The sequence below is a fragment of the Oryzias latipes genome, chromosome 6, assembly GCF_002234675.1.
Source record: "Oryzias latipes chromosome 6, ASM223467v1".
NCBI lineage: Eukaryota > Metazoa > Chordata > Actinopteri > Beloniformes > Adrianichthyidae > Oryzias > Oryzias latipes.
Window position 1 is genome coordinate 14,619,116 of NC_019864.2, and position 23,465 is coordinate 14,642,580.

At 38.4% G+C, this 23,465-nt stretch overlaps 1 protein-coding gene across 3 annotated transcripts in view; it reads left to right on the plus strand.

Annotated features, from left to right (window-relative positions):
- Nucleotides 1-5,210: 5,210 nt before the first annotated feature.
- tp53i11 (tumor protein p53 inducible protein 11) overlaps nucleotides 5,211-23,465 on the plus strand; it is a 57,437-nt gene continuing 39,182 nt past the window's right edge. Inside the window, exons 1-2 of one of the 3 annotated variants that reach the window (XM_020703927.2) lie at nucleotides 5,211-5,361; nucleotides 5,454-5,585. The gene's annotated coding sequence lies outside the window, so the exon portion shown is untranslated. Of the gene's footprint in view, nucleotides 5,362-5,453; nucleotides 5,586-7,600; nucleotides 7,698-23,465 lie in introns of those variants that run through there. The other 2 variants (XM_004069551.4, XM_023955704.1) reach the window with 2 other exon arrangements.

Sequence of the window (23,465 nt, forward strand, 5' to 3'; positions counted from 1 at the left end):
GATTTACAACAATTTGAAAAAAGAAATACTCAGAAACGCAATTTTGAGCTTAATTTTTCTTTAAATATGTCCTCTATCATCAGAGATAGGCCATAAGGAAATATTAAAAGCATCACGAACAGCTGGTCTTTTAAACACTTTTAATGTATTCAAATGACTCCTTCCCCTTAAATTTTAGACAGTTACTCTGAGAATTACCTGCCATTGTTCATCACTGGACGTATCAAAACTTTATACAAGATCACATAAAAATATAGATAAATTGAAGAGTAAAAAAATATAGAACATAGGAAAAAAATAAAGGTCATTTTTAAAAAAATATAGATATTTTTAAAAATATAGATATTTTTTTAATGATGAGCTGAAATGATCACTCAGAGCAAAGAGGAGGGCCTGGAAAGAATCTGCCTTTGACTAATACTTGACCTACACCTCTGTGCAGCGATAAACAGCCAAATTGCAGGCACAGATGACTACTGCTTGTTGTGCACTCCACACCTCCTCCCCCCGCAGCCTTTAAATATTTGCATTGCAGTGTCTGTGACCAGAAGGGTAGCTGATTTCCCAACACGAATTTGTACACATACCAGCAATGAATCTTCTTGTAAACAAAGAGATTGCATGAGTCTGGGTCAGTAACTTCCTTTCCAATGGCTGCAAAGTTGCACGGCTTCATCGTTTCCTCTCACCTGGTATTATTGGCTGTGGGCAGTATTGGCTGCCAGTTGTTCCTTTTCACAGAATTGCTGTTATCATTGATTTTTTTGCAGTCTTCCTGTTGGGATGACTGTTCCTCTTAAAGTGAAAGAAAATCACATTCCCACTTAGAAATACCCTGCTGTCTAAAAGCACAATAGAGGATTGGGTGAAGAAATATTACATGGTGAACTCCTAATGAATGTAAGACAACATCATTACTGCTTTAGAGGGACGGCCCGTGTTTCTGAAGACATCCCAGAATTGTCGCATGCTGGAGAATGATGAAACACAGTTGGAAAATTTGAGACGAAGCAGCTGGAAGGTTGTTTAACAAGATTACTGAGGAGGTAGGATGTCTGGCAAGGAGCTGATAACAAGACCTTAATGTCACCACCAGCCACTGAGGTGTAAACTATTTAAAGCAAGTGACCTGAAACTCCTCCTAAAAGATTTGTTGAGTGCTCTCACTCAATAAGATTCAGTCTGGAAGTGCAACAAATCCCACCTTAAAAGGACTGTCTTTAATCTTGTGGTCATCTTCTGGCTTTGTGATGAAGAGTCCTGCTTTTAAGAGATTACACATAACACATGGTAACGGAGGATTGCAGAGAAATGTACCGTGTACCACTTGCTGTTCCTTTTCCTCTTTTAACTTGTGACAAATCAGTGACAGAACACTGCAGGACGTTTTAAAGCCCCCTGTCTTCATCTGAAATAATTGAACACCTTGTTCCACGCAATCCTTGCTGAAATGGATGGAAAGAAGTCGATTTTGCAACGTGAGAAGATGATTGGCCGCTGCAGGATGGGGGTGGAAGAAGATCGGTGTTTATTTGACAGGTCTGGATGTGGGTGAGGACAAAGCACACATGCCTCCCCCATAAGCCCCTTTTCCTAAAGCCCACATTTTGTTGTTTGTTGCATAAATCGCACACAGCAAATGCACATTTCTGCGTGTACAGCCAATACATTTTTCAAAAAGAAGACCCCTTATATGGAATGAGATGAATGAAAATCAGCTTTCCTTTAAATCTTCATCTCCTCCTCTTAAATACCTTTTGTCTTATTAGCTTTGTACCCATCCCAAAGCAGAGCATTCATCCCTGCCTTTTTTCATTTCATCAGAATTAACTGGACTGCCATTTACTTGGAAAATCCAGCTGCTGCCGTCCCTGCTCCATCTTGCAAATACTCCAGCATACATCAGAGAGAACTATATTTGGCATTTGGGCACATAATAAATATTAGACACAGTCTGTATTTGGATGAATGGCTGCTTCCACACACACACAAGTAAACAAATACACCTTTTTATGTTTACAAGGTGTTGCTAAAATGCTTTTATGACAACCTATAACCTAAAAGAACCAGCATTCATTGTACATGCATGTTGGAGTGATGAAAGGTCTCATTTGCCAAATAAATGAATGATTTTTCAAAATATTCAAACAAATCGGAACCAGAACGAAGTCAGCCTGTTGCTACTTAAAGATTTTCATGAAAATCCTATGAACACATGTTTTTTTATTTACTTTTTTCAATTTTATGCTTTACTGACGCAGCCTGATTTGATCATTATTCTATATGTGTTTGGAGTATTTACTGCCTAACAACAAAGGTTTCAAAAACGATGTGACATCTTCATTCACCCCCCTGAACGTGTCAAAACATGTCCACAAAATTTCATTTGAATGAAATACAGTCTTTAGGACTCCCGTCCTTTATCTCTCTCCTAGAAAATGTAATCTCCTATGAAAACAGCGTCCGTTTCTTAAAAGCACTGCAAGAGAGGAGAGAGATATGGATTCACAATAAACATTTTGAGTCCTTTAGTTCCATTTATGATGTCAAATTAACCTTAGTCTCACTTTAGAACGACAAACAAATTCCCATCCGCTTCCATCTCCAATTTGCAGAAACGTGGGACTCCTTTCTCACAAACCTGCTATTAATGCCGTCGTGGAGCAGTTTTATTTCATATGTGTTACTTCATATTGCTGCCAACATCCAGCAAATACTCAAAGGTATTTTCCCTGTAACTAATTCAACACCACTGTGCAAAGCAGAGGAGCTTGTTCTATTAGCACCTTGATGAGTGCAGCTGATGCTTTTGCAGAAGGTTACATGCGTTTCTTTCTTAGTGTTGTCTATCTATCTATCTATCTATCTATCTATCTATCTATCTATCTATCTATCTATCTATCTATCTATCTATCTATCTATCTATCTATCTATCTATCTATCTATCTATCTATCTATCTATATCTATCTATCTATCTATCTATCTATCTATCTATCTATCTATCTATCTATCTATCTATCTATCTATCTATCTATCTATCTATCTATCTATCTATCTATCTATCTATCTATCTATCTATCTATCTATCTATCTATCTATCTATCTATCTATCTATCTATCTATCTATCTATCTATCTATCTATCTATCTATCTATCTATCTATCTATCTATCTATCTATCTATCTATCTATCTATCTATCTATCTATCTAATCTATCTATCTATCTATCTATCTATCTATCTATCTATCTATCTATCTATCTATCTATCTATCTATCTATCTATCTATCTATCTATCTATCTATCTATCATACTTCCTTACTTGTTATTTCAAGCAATACTTTCCTAACTGATTACTGTATTTAGATTCATTCATTAATTCATTCATTTTCTTAACCGTTTTCCGTTTTTCCCTTTTGGGGTCACGGGGCTGCCAGAGCCTATCCCGGCCACTTGTGGGCGAACGCAGGGGACAACCTGGACAGCTCGCCAGTCTGTCGCAGGGTAGAATGTCCACAAACACACACCCATTCACTCTCACACCTAGGGACAATTTAGAGTTGCCAATTAACCTATGATTGATGATTGATGATGATTGATGATATGACCTGTATTTAAATATTAAAGCAAAATGTCCCAAAAAAGAGTTCAACATGTTTTCTTATCTGAACTCCAGATCAAATGGGAGGTGCTGGAGTTTGAGGATGACCTTGTCTTGCCCTCTCATACTTGACAGGAGATGCACAAGGAAAGAACCAGAGAAAATGACATCTCAGCGCAGACAGGGCCTGACATCCACAAAACAAGACAAAGGCTGTGAAATTGTCACAAGAAGTAGTCAGCGAGAAATAGTCCGTTCAACAAAAGACACCAGCCTCTGGAAGAAGCCAACTATCCTGGCAACGTCATCTGTGGGAAGGGAGGTCTTCGTGTGTGACGGCAGGAGCAGTTCTTTCCACTCTGAAGGTTTGGAGGTCACAGAAAGAATTCCAAGGTAAGGTTCATTATGTCTCATTGACTCACAGATATGGAGAGTAATAGAGAGGGTCAAAAAAGAAAGGGAGGAGGCAAACTGTGAAATAAGCAGACTTCTACTTTTGCAGAATCATCTGAATGCATAAACAGAGCTATCAATTTTGACTTGTGGGAGGAAACTAACCAAGTCACTGTGGAGAAAGAGATTTTGGAGAGGTGGTGATGGTCACATCCACTGACTGTCTATTGGAACTGGACTGAGAGAGTATGACATCACCTATAGAAAACAACTTATTTCTGGGTCCAGTTACATGGAATCCATTTAGTCGCCATTTTTTAGTGTGGTGACATCACCATGTTGGAACCTGACGTCACCAGTAAAGCAGTGATTGGTCCATTTCAACATTTCAATGTCAACCACTCTCGCCAATCAGGATTGAGCTCGTTGGAAGGCCACACCCTTATCACTTGAAAGCAGGATCAGGAGAATCTGTCAATCAAATGTCTTGAAGGTTTGATGTGAGACCACGAACTTTTATTGAGGCATCTGATTGGCCAGTCTAAAACTTGAATAATTTGCACTACAGAAAAAAACATGGAAAGAAAATTGAAATTAGCAAGAACATGTTGAAAAAAATGTAGTAGAGCAATGGTTAATCTTACATACAAAATAACTGAGTAGTAGCTGTTTATTTCTCAATATAAGTTTATGGGATTTTGGCTTCTTGGAACCAGCAGGTTCTTCGTATTTGGAAAGCCAGGGGAAGGGCCACACAATCCAGTTACTCTGTTAATGGTTACATCTCTTTCGAGGTCACCTCTAGCATCATCAGAACTTCTCTCATAGAAACCCAGGGGGAAAGAGAAGATGTGGATACAGTTCTGTTTGCCTGCATTCAACTGGAAAATTAATTAAATGCTTTTTGAGACTTTAACCCTGGGGAAACCACAGGGGGGAACAAATAAAAAAATACAAATCTTATTTTATTTATTTTTATTTTCATTTCCATTGTTATTACCCGGCCGGAAATGTCAAGTTAACTTTTAACTTTAAAAGCCCAGAAGAAATGTGTTAGTGGGTTCTCCAGGGTTTAAAATGACTTATACTAATGTAAGAAAACCCGGAAATATCTACTATCTTTTATTTTGAATTATCGACTCAAAAAATATTGGTTTTCCCGTTAGTGGAAGTATTACGGTAGGAACATTTGCGGCTGCGTCGCACAACGGGCGCCTGTTTTTACGGTAGCACATTGTTCACTACTCCCGGGTCTGCCGCGCGGAGCTCTGTGATGAGCCTGCCCATTACCGCTGCGCCCACTCCCGGGAACCACGGCTAATATTCCGCTCTGAAGCCAAACTCTGGACACCGCGCCGCTTCCCGCCGTAAGTTTTGACACAAACCCTTTGCTTCCACCACAGACTCGCTCACGAACGACACTTCTACTTTACTAGGCTCCGTTTTTTTCTTGCTTTAGGATGTCAAACGTCTGTTGGAGTTAATTATTCACGGCTGGCTGAAATATAACTCAATGAGCGCGCGCGCGGGGGAGAAGCTTTCTGATGCCGCGCTGTGCGGGGCGCTGAAGTTATTACTTGAAACATAACTGGTTGGTGTTTTATTTTCTTTTTTAAGCACAAATAACAGTGATGCGGTGAGGTTGAGCTCGGTCCAAACGTGCCTTTTTATAATTGTCTCTCAAAGCAACCGCTTATTTTCTCTGTTCAAAAACGACTCTTCATTTTATGAGTCAGTGTGTTTTCTGACCATTTCCACCTTTAAAAAATAATTAGAATATTTGTAGTTTATCCGAACAATTTAGTATCATTTCAAAAATTCTAAGACGTCACTACACTTAAAAAATATGTAGGGTTTGTGCTTTTATTCCTGAAAAAAAGAGAATGATCTGTCTCTGTACACTTTTCCGTTCTGATAAAGTAGCCTTGCTAAAATCCAGTAGGTGTTGTAACGTCTGTTCAGTCCTGCGAGGGATAAATCATTTATCTCATTGACCCATGTGGTTTGTCAGGACTTGTCTAAGTGTTCAGCAATTCTCCAGCACCATCCTGGCTCCATGTGGGGCTGGAACAGGTTAAACATCTCTCAAATCTCCTTTTCATGGAGATCTATCTCTCAGATCTTGAAGCTCAACTTGTTTTTCTTACCAGAATATCGCTCTAAGGGTTTGGTTTGCATGAAAAGACAATCATCTATTGTGATTTTACCTTTAAAGTCATGCTGGCTAGGCTTTGACATGCCTATATTTGCAAAGCTGAATGAAGTTGAACTCGCAACCGTTTCTGACTGGCTGAGCTGTCAGCCATATAGATGTTTTTTTTTTCCTTATAACGTGAGCTTTATTGCCATGGCAGCAGTAAAACTCTTTCCCTCAAACTAGCAGTGGTCATCAGATCTCTGTGTGTGTGTCCCAAGGGTTTACTAATTGGCAGAAGAAATACACAGTTAAAAAGCGCTTCAGTTGTTTTCTCCCCATAGATTTTTGAAAAAAGTCCATCAGATACTAGCCGAGCATCCATTTCTATTTTAGGTAACTCTATCCTCTTAACCGATCCTATCTTTCCATGTGAAATGCTGCTCTGACAATTCTTTGAATAAAAAATAATTCACAGGTTTACCAGTGCCCTACCTGACTTGTATTCTCTCACATGAATGGCTCTTACAACACATTTTTTTTAGCCTTGTTAGTTTTTTCATGCTAGTTTTTCCACTAATGGGTGTGAGGTATGAACTCTACGCTCACTGTCATCTAGAAGTAGTAATGTGTAGTCGTACAACTTTGCTTTATATTTGTGCAAAACAAAACAAAAAAAAAAACAGAGCTGCACCGTGACCTCAGATTGGCTGCACAGCAGAGCTGCTGCGTCGGGATGTTTTGTCTGCACGTGTGCAGAAGCCCCCTCTGGATTCAGAGCTGAAGCAGTCTCAGTGGAGATGGGTGGTGAGGCTGAAATGCTCCTGTGAGAGTTGTTGCAAGCATCAGCATCTGTGGAGGATTAGGTATCTGCATAGTTTAGTCTGAAGACCCGGAGATGGACCGGATCACATCTTTGGAAGTTTCACAGGCTCTTGGACACTACAACATGCTGTGGAAGATTTTGTAGTGAAATATTTTTCCAATCATCTCTGGTTATTGTAGTTTGGTGATAATTATGAAAGAGAATTTAGTGCAAAATCATGCAAACATCTTTTTAAATGTACAATTTTTCTCAATAACTCCTCCATACTCAGTGGCTGCATGCCCTGCCGGTTTAGCTCGTGCTGGTCTGCGGCGCCTTCCGTCCGTGAAACCCGGGTTCGACTCCAGGCTGTTCTTTGTTCCCTTCTCTACCTCTGTGCCGGTCCCAAGCCCGGTTTGAGAAGGTTGCGTCAGGAAGGGCATCCGGCGTAAAACATTGCCAAGTTTCCCATGCGACTTGTTCGCTGTGGCGACCCCTGATGGGGAAAGCCGAAAGAGAAACAACAACACTCAGTGGCTGCATCTGGGCAAAGCAGAAAAGCAGTTTTATTGTGGAGGCCTGGCAAAACACTAGTGGTTATTTTCTTGTGTATATTTGGGAGATGATTTCACTCTGCCTGCTCTAACTGCCTGCATAAACTGGCTAATTGAATTCTCAGTTGATTATCTTTGATCAGCACTTCACATCAGCAGTCATCTGGATGGTGTGGCCTGCAACATCCCAAAGTCATAACAATCTTGAAGGTAATGTGGCTGAATTGCACTTACATAACTTAAAGTTTATGTCTTGTTAAATTCTTGCTCTTTAGAAGATGTGCAGCAGAGACGGGTTGTGTTGAGCCTGTTTAACGTTCGCAGTGAGAGATGGTGAATGTTTTAGCTGCTTCTATGTGAGGTACAGAAATAATATCTTTTTTTTTAGTTCAGTTTCACCTTTCCTGTTTACCTCCTGGATAGAGTGGTGTTTTCCTTTGCAGTGCGTGTATTTTATTTCTACCAATTTTACGTTCTGTCCAGGTTGACTTTTAGTAGTATTGAAATGTTGAACATGAGTACACAAACCATTCAAATATCTTAAGTTCTAAATGCTTTCATTTATTTCTTTTTTTCCAAATCCCTCACATCCTCCTTCCTATTATAGATTTACAATTCTGTCTTTGTAAAAATCTGTTATTTAAATAGAACTGCTGATTTTTAAAGGCTAAAGTGGTGTAATGTTGCGCGTTCTTGACTCAGCCGGTGAGTCACAGTCGAGTCAGTTTAGTTTTACACTTATCAGCTTTTTTTATTTTTTATTTTTTCTGTGCATATACTGAGATGCTGGAGGAACCTCTGGCTTCACACTTATCTTGCTCTTTTTTAACAAACAGATGATGTCAGGTGAAATACAGATCTATGTTTCTGATGATGAAACAGAAATGTTGAGACTGCATTCAGAGTTTCAGAGTTTGGCTTCACAAAGTGTTGTTGTTTTTCCTGTAAAGGCCCGTACACAACGGGACGAATATTCGCCAGGTGTTATTCGCCAGCGTTTTTCACCACGTTTTTTGTGTTCTCACCCAGACGATTTTCGCTGACGATGAGCCGAGCGAACATGCAATTTCATTCCCTGAAATTAGATAGCGCTTAATGTAAAACAGAAATACTCCTGTACACAAGGTGGCGCTGCACAACTTTACGCTTCTTAAAGTCGCTTTTCACTCAGAAGAAGAGAGCAAGTATTTACGCGCTTGTCAGAATCATACAAAGAAAACATGAATATTTCAAGCACCAGTTGCTCCAACTGGTGCTTGGTTCAGGGATATTTTAGAATGTCCGTCATTATTTCTTCACGGCTGTGTAGATGCAACTCGGCGTCTATCTTCTTCGCTGGTATGTGTGCTCAGCAAGGCAGTTTTGTGTTTGAGCGCCCCCAAGTTGTGTTTTACTGTTAATTCAGAGGCTCCAGACACGTGTGCAAAAGCGCCGTTCTCATTGGTCGAATAGATTTCGACGCGACGCGTCAAACCAAAAAAACGAACCCGAGGCGTTTTTTAAAAAGTGACGCTTTGACGCGTGGCGTTTTTTTCGCGTCGGTGTGCACACTCATATTGGTGCCCTTAGTTTAGTCACGAGGCGTTAAACGTCGGCGAAAATCGCAGGCGAAATTCGTCCCGGTGTGAACAGGCCTTGAGTTGTTTGCTTGTGAGCGTAACAGATACGCTTGTGAAGTAAGCCATCTGTTGGGCTGGGGTCACTGGGGGATACGACCTTCTCCCTGACCTGAAATTTTTGAAAGACATGCTCGGCCTTTCGGCGTGCTATTGGCTGCCCATCCATCGGAGCTCCGCTCTCTATAAAGACTCACTTCAAACATCTTTAATCTATTTTCAAAGCGTTTCTAGTGGTCTTGTATTTATGGATATGCCCCTTTTAGCTAAAACATAAAAATCTGTCATTTTCTAGGACAGTTTTTGCAGCAGTAGTTCATTAGAAATTTGCTTTTGAGTTTTGGGGACTGTTGTGGCTGAGCACGCCAGTCCCCACTTCCCATCACCTCTCTGTTTACTTGCTTTCCTGCTAGCTTACAGCCGCTCACAACCCCAAACTAACACTAGCAGTGCAACAAAAATGACGAGCAATATTGGAGCTATCCAGCCATACAATTTTGAGCCAAATGTCAGCTCAGACGAGCTGAATCTAGTCGTCTACAAGTGGATGTGTAGGAATAGAGCAGAGCAGGGAGCTTATCTCCCTCTCATTGTAGTTTCTACATCATAACTACAAACTGGTTCAAACAGGATTTTTTTTGTCTGCTCCTGATTCACAATGATTTGAATAAAGACATATTCAGAAATGCAATTTTAAGATTGATAAGAAAAATTCCACAAAAACATGTTAAGAGCGGCCAAAGCGAAATATTCATCAAAGCGTGTCTTAAAATGCTACTTTCCTCACTGACCCTTTATTTCAATGCCCTCTTAAGGATTTCTTGTCACAGAGCTTCTGTTGCTATGTCTGTTTAAGAAAAATGCTGTCTTCCTGCTTTGTGCTCTGTTCTTACCATTTTTGATCTTTTAATTCAAGGCTTATTGTTACAAAAACACTACTGTTTTCAAGGGGGATGCTCCTCACACAAGTTGATGTAATCTGTTATGAACACTTAAATGGTACTGAAGTCCTCTCCGTGTGACTCGGTGTTTGTCCAAGAGTGTGGTCTAAAGCAGCTCAAGAGTTTTTTCAGCTTCCTGTATGAACACACCGTTTTTTTTGTGGATGAGTACAGTTGGGTTTGGTTGATAGAAATAAAAGCAAAACTGATTTCTCAACATATGTTGCAATTTTTTTCCTGATATGACGAAACTAGCCAACTGTTGACAGTTGACAGCCTAGCAGAGGGTAAGGCGTGGTCTAAGTCACTCTTTTATTGTTGGTAACCTGTCATGACTGAAACAATGACATCAGATGCTGTGTCAGCAAAGGCTGACAATGGAATATAAACCATCAACTGCAGCCGACACATGAGCTCTCTTTGTAGATAACCTTGACAAAACTCCACTCCAAACAGTTTAAACTCAGTATTGCAGAATTTACTGCAGATGCTTTATTTATCAGCAAACACTTCAGAAATGGGATTGAAGACTTTCTTACAACCTTTAAAGCTCAGATTTGTCGCTGCAAGCTTTTTTTTTCTTGTTGGTGTGAATTCAAAGAAAAAACTCTTTTAGAATATCCAGACAACTTCAACCATAAAAGAAGAATTCTTAATAAGCATATCTTAATGACAAATGTATAGTTAGAAATGTGGGGATTCAGTTGTTGGATTCCAGTACATCTAAACAAAAAACTTTTACTTTTTTTTCTTCTCTTTAGTGACATACTACAGAGATGTGAGCATATAAGCATTACCAACATATCCTCGTTGTAAAACACATCCCAAGCAAACAGCTTTATTGCTGTTAATTATGACAATAGAAAAACTGAGATTTTGGGGGGGATTTAAGTACACAAAAGGGCTTTTTTTATTTTAAAACAGACGAGAGTCCTAATCATCTCAGTCAAAACAGAATTTTGGGTGCAAATGTCAGACTGTCCTCTAGCTAGAGCAGATTGATGCAACAGACTACATAAATGTCAATCTTATATGCTCTGCCTCACCTGGAGCTGTCAAGCTTTGTCTTAACACAGTGAGAAGCTTCTGCTTTTCTTTGATTCAGTGATTTGTATTTTATCTATGGATTTATTTGTCATTATTTTGGTTTAGTCTCAGTTCAGATCTTTGTCTAAAGACAGCTGAAATATTCTTTCGTGAACTCCTGGAACCCTGATTAGGAAGTAGTGGTAATATTTACTAAGTAAATGGTTTCAGTGGAACCCACAGCAATAAACAGTAATACATCTATACAATTTTGATAGAGATTGCGTTTTTTTTCTCTTTCCTGAGTTTTCCCTCAAGTACTAGAGCAAAATGCTTTCACACTGATGTCAGTGTACAGTAGGCAGACTTCTCTCCTGGGTAACATTCACTCTGTGCTGATTGGTCCAGCAGGGCTAACTTCTTTGGGTAGTCCGCCTGTATTTTGCAAATATGAAAGTTTCCCTGATTCTTGTAGATACCAAACAGGGGAATACTGGGAATACCAGAAATGAATCATGGTATGGTTCAGCAGCTGTGTGAAAACAAAGATGGATCAAAGAGAAAAAGTTAATTAAATAGGAATTTTCAGGAAAACTTGAATCACCAAAATAAAAATCACAAGAAGATCTGGTAAGCATAGATAGTAGAGCAAAGAGGTGATGATTAAGCGAACTATCTGGTTCCTTCTGTGTGCTTTTTTTCCTTTTTCTTTCCAGCCATATCTTTTTTCAGACGATACCACACCTGGTTGAATGGTAGAAGTGTGGTCTGCTTTTACATCTGCTTCATTCTCAAGAATACAGTGTTACAGTTTTTCTCAGTCGCTTTAGTACAATTCTCAGATCAGAATGAAATTCCCAAAACTATTTGTTCAATCTTCACATCATGATGTCACTTGTGCACATCATATAAGCAGTTTCTCACTTCTTTGAACAAGTTGCAATTGCTTTGGTACATCCATGCAAATGATTATGTACAATTCTCTGCTCTTTGCTACATTATCAATTGTTTATGTCATGTTGATCAAAATGTATTATATAGTTCACTGTGCAATAGTCTTACTCCTCAAAACACCTAGTCATTAGTTCATCGTATAAGTCATTAACGGCAAAATTGTTGACCAAGTTGTCATAATGTGACAAACATATTTTGCTGCATTGCAAGAGAGGATATTCGCTGTGATGTGGATGAGAATTTGTGGCCTAACAGGGCTCCAGACTAACTTTTTTCACTAGGAGCACAGTGGCCCCTAACTGAAAATTTTAGGGGCACAACCAGAAAATTTAGGGGCGCATCCCGTAAATCAACATTCTAACCAAATCTACTAATTTCCACTGTATTACTAATAAGTGCTTTAATAATAGATGCAGAAATTACAATGTGCTGTTTCAAATTCAGTGTCACATTTTATTCTGCACTTTTGAAGATGCAACAAGAAGGTAATCTGACATCGCTGTCATGACAGTACAAATAGTAAACAAAATACCATACATTTATAATTTAAAAAAAGGTTTAATAACAAAGTAATTACTGTAGTAACCTTTCGGTCATTTCACAGTTACAAACAATACTTAAATGTATGTAAACATTCGGGGATGGAAATTTATCTTGGTGACACCAAATCGGTGCAGCCAAGATGCACAATAAGCGTGTTTGAGATCACCCAGGTGAACTCAACGCTGCGCAGATCACCTGGTGTGTGACATATATTTTTGTTTTTGCTCCAACATCAACTGTCAATCATCACAAAAATATCGCAAGAAAGGGGCGGAGCAAGGGGCAAACCTACCCGGACACAGCTGGAAACTGAACTGACTGAAAGCTGCCCTACAGACTACAAAACAATGCATTATGGGACATGTGCCCTGATGGTTTTTGTAGTTGAGTGATTAAATAAAATAATTTAAAATACCAATTCATTAAAAAAGGCCACATACATCACAAAACATTAAAATAATCATAAAATATATAATAACACAGATCATACTAAGGGGGAGAGGAATATTAAAACTAAATTGAATGTTATGGACAACTCCATCTTCCTGTCCTCCTTCAGTCTTGCTGCAGATTCGCCTTCATCTCACAGCCCCCCCCCCCCCCCCCCCCCCCCCCCCCCCGGTTCATCTCAAACACGTCTATCGTTGCATTTTCCCCACGTATTTTCAGTGAGTCTAAAACCAATGTTGTTTTTGCTCGAGCGTGTTTAAAGTTCAAGCCCCGTTAGCTGTCACGCATGTAGGTGTGGGACATTTATTCTCCTCAGCTGACCCGACTCCCGCGGGACGGGAGCGGTGTGCTGCCGTAACAGCCGTGCATAAACCGTTTGATGCGCCGCCGTAACCGTAACCAAAACCTAAACCTTCCTCCGGGTCTGTGCGGCCCATAGAAAAGTTCAGGACGGACTGCATGTATTTAGAAAAGCACGAGCGAATAAATACGTTCTAAAGGAAGGTAAGGAACTCCTTAATGTGGTCCGGGGAGGGGGCTGTCAGGTGTCCTGCTTTCAAGCCCGGTCATTGTCCCGCCCCCAAGAGTCGTATACCCCACTGTGATTGGTTGGTCAGCTCCGTGCACGACGATGAAAAAGTGTCATTCATACAAACTGGCGTGCTGCAGTAACATTAAACTTTCATATTAAGGCGGGGACCGCAAAATATCATCTTGGGGGCCGCAAATAGCCTGCGGGCCGCGAGTTTGAGACCCCTGCTGTACACTCTGGCACTGGTACACTAGCCGCAGGTCGGAAGAATGAATCAATAGTTCACTTACCCATAGTTCAGACGCACATATGAGGTTGTAATGATATTTGTCTCCGTTTCCATCCCACAGAGCGCGCTCGATTATCTCTAGGCCCCTCCCCCTCCACGCATTTTAGCCACTTACAGTGGCATTCCCTATTCTTCTCACACGCAGTGGCCGCCTCACAGACAGGCATCACGCGAGAGTGTACGTGCTCGCGTTCCATGAGTATGTGCGCGAGTGTGTGTGTCTGCCTGCGTGCGTGTGCGCTCGAGTCTCATTGATTATTTCATTGATCATTGACGTGCCCCTTCCACGTTTAATGTATAAAAAATCACGGAGGGTGGGGGAGGCAAATTTACTGGTAGCACATGTGCGAATGGATGTAAAATTCAGTCGCACACTCTCAAATTTTGGTCGCAAAATGCGACCAATTGGTCGCAGTCTGGAGCCCTGCCTAACATACAGGAACGACAAGAGGTGTAGGAAGACCACACCAATTCCTACTGCACTGCCTGCACTGTTGTACAGAATATTGTCCTATCTTTTTTTTCCCTTTGTGTTACTGTTTGCAGTGGGTTTTTTCTATGTTGGTATGAAATGGTCTGTCAACAAATTACAATATGAACAATAAAAGTGTAAATGTGAATCTTGTCCAGTCTCTTGCAATCAAACAGAAAAGGTGTAACTTGCATTTTACAATAATTGTCATCAAAACTTTAGCCATAGTTTACATCAGAACCTCCCTCTAAAGTACACAGTTATATTGACAACATGACTAAGTCATTTGACTGTCTTGTTCGTAGACAATGACAGAAGGACGTGACATTCTGATGGCACTGACATGTTCAATGACATAAAGACTTAGTTTTGAGAGATGAACTAAAGATTTTGAGCAAGTTACAGGCTTTTGCAAGAAATCCATAGTGTTTTGCTGTTTGTACAAATTGTTTTGAGAAATGCACACACGTATTTGCAAACTTCAATTCTGATCTGAGAATTGTACTAAAGCGACTGAGAAAAACTGTAACTTAGACCAAACCAAATGACAGTGTGCCCTTTTTCTATACTGCTAATCCTAACTCAACTGATTCACATAACTAGACTATCCTAGTCTGAAAGCAACCTCACTCATGCTCTGCCTTTGTTTCCACGTTTCTATGTTTCCTGTGTTGCACTGTCTGGAATCTGGGAATTTGCTCACAAAGTCACAAACTAATGTTAATTTCTTCTCAAAAATGTTTCTTTCATTTCTAATGCTTGAGGTTTGAAATTTTCATTTTAGAGTTTTCATTTTTTTAAAAAAAACAAAAACAAAAAAACATTTTAGAGTTTTCAAAAAGCCTCTTTCTTGGTGCTGATCAGAGCTAGATGTATTTTGTTGAAAGTTAAATAAAATGTTTGTTTTATTAAGCTGAGTATAGTTTAACAAAAAGTCAATGTTTTGTCCAGGTTTAAAAGCATTCTAAGGAAGTCCAGTAAGTTAATTGTTTTACAATATAAAACATGCAAATATTCATCTGTCAACAGAGAAACGCCTAAGAAAATATTTGTCCTGTATTATTGAAGACTTTCTAAATGGTAGACTTCTGTTATGAACCCTTTTTCTGTTCTCCTAACAAGTTGGTGTTGCTTGTTTGTGTCCCTGTCATCCAGAATTTCTCCTCTGGCAGGATTGTTTGTCTCCTCATGTCTCACATCTTCCCTCTGGTTTTGAGATAGAAGGCTTGCAATAAAGCCCCTATCTTAGATTTTCAGCTTCAAAGGCTCTTTATTTCTGTCTTTAATGTACTTTATGCTGTATGGTTGTTGGGGAAAAAACCACATTAAAACAAGATAAAAAGAAACTGTCTAAAGTTAGGGAGTGTGAAAAGCATGCTTCCCCAACATGGAAATGAATATTGAAGGAAAAACAAAAGCTTTAACTTCACTTAAAACCAATGCTGACATGCTAATATATCTGGAACGCATATATATTTTTTTGTTATTGTTTTTTGTTTCTTTATCAATATATGGGTTTGTGTTTTATAGCGAAGAATCACAGAATTTATAATGAAGACAAATGATTTTATATTATCAGTGGATTTGAACATCAATCAAAGTGGTTCTTTGTGGCGGGTTGATCTGAAACCTATTTCCTGTTTCAATGTGTTCTTGTCAGTTTTTGTTGAAACATTTTTGTTTGGAAAATTGATAGAATTAATTAAAACACTTACAGAAAAAAACTGCATTCATCCATTTTTAAATACACTGTTTTTTCAAAAGGCAGTTGTACGGTTGGAGTCAGAAACTTGTTTCCTCTGCTATCTGTCAGATAGGTGTAAAACATACATCTGCTCAAAAAGTCACGTCATACATGTGGAAACACTTTCACTGCTAATTCAACACAGAAGTAAAGATGTTGAAACAAACTACTGAAGAAGCACATGCAGTTTTTCTTATTTAGTCTGTGTTCATGGCTGTTCAAAAACAAATTCAGGTCTTTTCCTCAGTGATTCTTAACTTACTAGTTAGTTTCTCCAGTGTTTCATAGTACAAGCAATTCTTTTTTTTAAATGACTGACTAGAGCAGGCGTGGGCAAACTACGGCCCCCGTGCTGGATCTGGCCCACCTCCATGTTTGATCCGGCCCACTGAACAAAATAAGAGACCCATGTATTTTTCTTATTTTTATCTGGGCACATGATCAAGACCCGCATAGAACGTGACATTTGATTCCACTCTTCTGCAGTCTGTACTCCAACCTGAAACCCTCTAAAATCCCTGTCAAATGGAACAGAAGACAGGGAGAAGACACAGTCTAACCTTTCTACGTCGCAGTTCATCTTCCACAGTTTAGCTCATTCTTTTAGAGCGATTATGCTGCTTTTTTTTTTTAAACGGCGCACCCTGTTCTGTGTCCTGATTGGCTGGAGACCTTGTCAATCAATCTCCTCCGTGTCCTGTCTCCTGTACAGAAACGGGGAGCTCTTCAGATCTGCAGAAATCTTTGATCACGATCAGATCTTTGTTTTCATTCTCAGACCTAAGACCCAATTTCTGTAAAGGATTGAGAATTTTAACAAGAGAAAAAGGGTGAAAATGTTCATGTCTGTCTGAGAAAAGTGTATTAAAGGTGCAGTGAGGAGTTTTACTGCCATAAATGTCTGTAATCATACTCCGTGGATTTCACCGATCACGGGTTATTTTTAAATTGCAGTAAACGAGGGAACCGTGTACTGGTGAAAAGTTAACAGAGATATATGCGGCGCTGCAGCAGAAGACATATAAATGTGCTTTTTTCATTATTACTGGATGAAAAACAGCTGCAGCGCTCAAAGTCTCAGCGGGACAATGATGGGAGAGGATCCACTATTTATTGGTTTTTCTTTTTAATGTATCATAATATTTTTTCCTGACATTTTGTCTTTGAAAATCACAGAGAGTTACTTGGTCATTTTTTATTTCATTTATAGTGTTATTTATTTTATCAAAAGGATCATGAATTAATAAAACTTTATTATAGGGCTTTACAATAAAAGGAAGATAAAAGAAGTTTAAAGTTTTAAAGAAAGAGTTATTATGGCCCTCACAAGAAAAACTTTGGGGACTCTGCTCTAGCATCCATGTGGTGTTTGTAGATTTGTTGTTTTTCATTCTTTTGATCATTCGAACACCACATGAACGCAGCATTCCTCCAAGTTTAACTCGAGGTACAATTGGTGCAATTGGCTCTAAAATGAGAACAAAAGTTTTAACCAAAAAACTCTAAAATTCTCCGTTTTAAAATATAATTTTCAATCCAAATGTTTTCATCTAGATTCCATGGTATTTGCCCATCCCTGGACTAGAGTTTTAAGCTCTGACCTACAAATGGCTTTACTTCTCAGACAAACATTTTTGTCTACCCAATTTACCTTAATTTAATCTAGCAGTACATTGGGATAAACTTTTAACACAATATGAACAGTTTAGTATTTGGATATGTTATTCAAACTGACAGAGCTGTTTAATAAATTGTAGATAATGACTCTGACACTGGATGAACTTGTGGCTATTTCTTTTTTTTAATTTAGAAAGGGACCGTTCTTCAAATTCAAGATGAATTATATTATTTTATTTTTTTAAGTTAATCCGTAAACTTTCATATTAATTTGTCATTTCAAAGCAGCATTCAGCTTAACAGTTTGACACTGATTACAACGTTGCCAACTGCATAAGAATGGGAGCTCATCTATATCCTTTCAAAATCAATAGAACTAAGGTAAACTGGACCAGGAGACAACAGCCAACCTGTGCAGGCATTGATTTGCTGCTGCCTGAGGTTGATTGCCTTATTTGTTTCTGTATAAACTCCGCTAAGCCTGCACTACGCCTGTGCTTGCTAGTCAAAAACCAGACTAACAGGCTGCACAGGTGATCACATGTTTAATGGGAGACAGTAATGGCATTTGGAAATAATATTGATTTAAGAAAAATATCATTATTAAGACCTCAAGAAGTTTAAAACTTTATCTGTTAAAAATAATGCTACTACAATACATTAATTTCAGTTTCCTTTTGTCTGTGAAACCCCCACCCGCACAATTGTTCTCATTTAAAAAAGAACCTTGTCTTGAGAGATGCTATTGCATCAACCGCCCCCTTTTTTACAGCTGCCTTTCTCATCTCTTATCTACTTAAATCCTTCTTTTAACAGCATCCATTTTGATTTGATGCCTGCTGGGTAATGGAAAATAAGACCCTTAAGTCTTGCTTTCAGTTGCCCCTGCAATTCTCCTACATATTTGTATATCTTGTTCAATAAAGTGAAGTTATTTTTAACCACTGAAAATGTACCCAACTTTTCCCTTTTAGTAGTATCTATGCTTCCACATTTGTTGTTGTGCAGAAGAGAAAAAAAAGCAATGTCAGTTTGTAAATTCATAAACACCAATGGCAAGATTTACCATGTAAGTACAGTTATTGCTACATTGTTACATTTTTGGAGAACATATCTTTTATCATTTATGTATTCTAAACATTTATCTTACACTGATTTACTATTTAACAGCAACCTTTAGTTGTCATTGAGATTTTATAAAATGAAGATCAGCTATGAATAAGCTCAATAAGGCGGGCAGTGATTGTAATAGCACACAGAGATGAAAGATTACATGAGTTGAGTGGAGTTTTGCTCTGGAATGTGTTTTATAATGGAGAAACGTCAAAGGTATGACAGAATCCAGATTTCTTCTCCACAAAACAAAATAGTTTTTGTGCTCTGCCTTGGCTGGGAGCTCCATCAGTTTTTGACATTGATTGGTGATTTTTAACACTGTTTTTCTCTGCAGAATGTCATCTTTCAGACGAGCTCAGGTTTGTTTTTGTTACATGAGTTCTTTAAAAATCCTTTTTAATATTTTTAGATCTGTTGTTAAGCTGCTCTGCATTTTAAACTTAAATGGTGCGTTTCAGTTCTGCCGCTCAACAGAATGCAGCATTTTATCGTCTAACTCATGGTAGGTGCAGCTCATTTAAAATAACCCTTTAATGGTCATCTTAGGAACTCTAATATATGAAATTTGGGGACTTGATTGCAATTAGACAACCTTTGGGTTCCACTTATTTTGTGATTTTCTTTTTTTTTTTTTTTTTTTTTTTTGAAACCCCTCAAAATTTTGTGCTGCTAATTGTGGGTTTACTAAACATTATAAAGATCCACTCTGATGAAAATTGTGTCTTTTGGTGTTTAATGTCTTGTGTTTGTCATATTTCGGATGATGAAGGAAAATTATAAAGACTTTTTAGTTTAAATTTGCGTTTCTGCGTATTTCTTTATTCAAATCATTGTAAAATTGGGAGCAGACCAAAAAATGCCGTACAGTTTTTATTACATAGAAAATTCGATTTCGGGCTACAAGCTCCCTTGTCTTTTCCATTCTGATGCATCAATTTGTAGACTAGACTAGATCCAAGTATGCCTTCATTTTCCTGGTCTGAGCTGACATCTGGCTCAAGACTATACGGCTGGATAGTTCCGATATTGCTCCCCATTTTTGTCACACCATGATTGTTAGGTTGGAGGTGTGTGATAAGGTATCGGGAAGGCATGTAAACAGAGCGCTCAGTTATGGGTGATGGGAAGGGAGGGGTGTTGATCCGGACCAACAGTTACCAACACAATTTGAAGATGAATTTCTAATGAACATACTGACGCTCTGCAGAAACTGTCCTAGAAAGAGACGCAGGTGTTTTGATTTTGGCTACAAATGGCAGAATCATAATTAAAAAAACAGTGGGAGCTCTTTGAAAACAGATCAGAAGGTGATCGGAGAGACTTTAAAAGGATGAATGTAGTGGTACTGACCTGTGTGATATTTGGAGAAACTTGACTTTAATCAAAAGCTGTAAATTAGTTTGACTTAAAAAGATCAAAACCATGTGTACATGTTTACCCATTGAAGATGATGAATGACTCTTCACATTTATTATTTGTGCATTCATAGGTCAGTAAAGCAGAAAAGTTCAATTTTTCTTGGGTTTTCACACATGTCTGTTGTTGAATCAACCTTAAATGAAGCAACTGTTCTTTATCTGACACTTTTAGAATATGTCTTGGCTAAATACTGAATTTCCAACATTATGAAAATACATGCACCCTATAATGGGGCAACGTGGTTTAGAGGCATTTTTAAGATTGATAGCTGGAAGGGGTTTTATACTACAAACAACAAATGTTTATCTCTGTAACAAAGATTGTATTTATTCATGTGTTTGCTTGAAAAGTGGGCTGTGTCCATTATCTGTGGAATGCTGAAGGCCGAGTTCCATTTCCTGTGCTTTTGACCTTGCATTTTCAAAAATGAAATTCAGAAGAAATGATTCTATGGTGCATTATTCAGCAGCTGTGTAACAAATTTTACTCTGTGTTGAGCTAAATTGTCTTTGTTTGGCAGCATGCTGACTTGCACATGACATTTGAAATGGCTCTGTTTTATTTTCTACAGACAGCCGGGGGAAGTTGGGGTTTTGAGCTGGTGGTAATATGGATGCTTCCAACTATTGATTTCCTGTCACAGGGAACGTGCATTATTATTTTCGGCTTGTCTTCTGTGAGGGAGCACACAAGGGAACTTGAGTCAAAATAGTAAAAGAAATAGTGTGAATCTTGTTGACATGGGTCCAGATACTGTATGAATATACAATTATTGGTCCCAGGCTCTTTTGTTTGTTGATGAGAAAATTGGTCAAGTGTCAGACATGATAAAAGCTTTAATGTTGCAGAAAAAGAAGTGAAATGAGGCATGGTTATGAGAAAGCTGTATGCAATTTGAATCCATTTAGAAAAAATACTCCATGTATGGTATGCTCCCTAATTTTATTTTTCTCTCAAAATGCTCGGATACTTGCATAACTGCATAAAATGTTTAGTGTGGAAAATTTGATATGGGTCATTTAAAATGGTTATCTTGATTTGGACTGAGCACAGTTGTTAGTGTTACAGAGTTTTAGCCAATCTTTCTGTGTTTAGACCCTTAAATATCTGTGTGTAAACATGGCTAAAGACAGTAATCTATGCTTAGTTTATACATGTAAGTGGTTGGTGCATTATGAAAATATATTCTGCCACCAGATAGGCTGCTGAGAAAGAGCTTTAAAAATAAGAGTAGATGTCTTTTTTTCTTCTTCTGATGATTGCATCTCTGATTGCAATCTCTTCTGGTCATGGCGCCAGCAGTGTGAGTGGTATGCCATCTCTTGTATCGCCTTCCCTCTTAATAATTTTTTTTGATAGTGTTTGATTTGATATTGTCCCTGCTGAACTGTTGTCTGGTTGCCAGTCACTCAGTATTCAGATGGTTTCTGAGTGATTATTAAAGCATTATTTAGAAAATATTAGTATATGTCCTCCTCTTCCATCATCTTCACTTCTATCAGCAGTTCCGGCTTACCTGCGTCGCAGGAAGCTCGCCAAAAAAGGAGCGAGCATGGGTGGTGTTTTGGCTCAGAGTTCACCTGTATTCCTACCACGAAGCTCTTTGACACAAACTGTGTAATATCTTTACCATCCGTCAGACTGATTAGTTTGGACCCTGTAGTTCCTGTTCTTCTGCCAGGGAGGCATCTGGTCACCGTTGTGGCGGCTCCTTGTTTCCGCTGGCACATGGTTCACAATTCATTTTCTAATCTTCAGAAACTTGCTGATAGGAATTTAGGGGTGAATAGGGTGTTGTTACTGACCTGGCATTTGCCAATGCAAGATCACTGACAAAGAAAACGTTCTAGCTCAGAGATTTCTTTGAATTCCAGAAAATTAGATTTTATTTTTAGTAGGAGTTCTACATCTGGGCATCATGATGTTGAGTCTGCTGGTTTTTCTGAGCTGCTCTTTCTTTGCATCCCTCGGATCATTGGCAAAAGTGGAGGGCTACCCTTAAAAAAAGCCACAAGAAATGTGTACCATACCAAACAGGATGCATGCCATTACAGTATGATTCATCCCTCTGCTGTGTGGGAGAAAATTTAGACAAAGTCTTAAGTTTGTGGGTTGGTACAGTTGCAACTATGATACCACATGTTATGGTTTTCTGGCATTTTGCCTTGAAAACCTTGTTCTTCAGTTTTATTTAGTGTTGGCTTCTCTGCAACAATAGCTGCTAAATGGTGACATTGTTACAGTGTCTTGGTATTAGATGAAAAATCAACAATATCGATCCTCAGATAACTAAAGCCTTGAATGATTGCTTAGTAAAACATAATTAAATCTCCTTTTTTTTTTTTTTTTTTTTTACTAAGAACATGACACGCACAAAATGTAGATGTCTTCTAACAAAGATACATAAACCTTTGAATGGATTTGTATTGGGAAGATGCGTATTCAAGCAACAAGTTAATTATTTTTCACTTTTAAATTCCTTAATTGTTAGAAACCATATTGTAAGTAAAAGGTATAAGTTCTGCACAATACCAAAACATTCAATGTTATTAAATGTCATAAAGGTGACTTGGACATGATATTACTCCTTTCCAACCTCTATAAAGCACCAGGAAATTGAGGTTTTGCTGGAAATAACTTTAAACCAAAGGTGAGTGGAGTTTGGGATCATGAATGAGTAGCACAAAAATATCAAATTTTGCAGCTGTCTAAACATTCTGAGAGAATGTTTTTCAAAAACATTGACATATAGGGGAAATTGTACCAGGTCAAACAAACAAATTAATGGGTTTGGGTGAAAAAAATACTTTAACAGTAGGGTTTCCCTCCCTTTATCAAAAATAAATACGTTCATAAGTATGGAATACTACAAATGAATGTAAATTCCAGCTTTTATTGTCAACCAATAATGAAAAACAAAAAACTTACCTTTTACAATTTTTTTGGTTTATATTAATTTAAGTATGCATTGTTCATACACGTAAAAAAGTTTATTTTTTGTCATTAAAATTATGTCACTTGTCATCAAACAATTGTATCCCTTGTTGGAAAACAGAATTCAGAGAAGGTGTCTCAACTCTCCCACAGGGATGTAATAGTCTACAGAGAAACACTAAATTAGCTTAACCCACGTTTGTACTATGGCTGAAAGGCCAAACTGATTTGTTTAAGGTCAGCCAGCATACTTAAGTAATTTTATCTGGCTGTCGAGACGGCATTCATTTGTAAGAACGGGAAGTTCGCAAAGGAGCTGAAACGG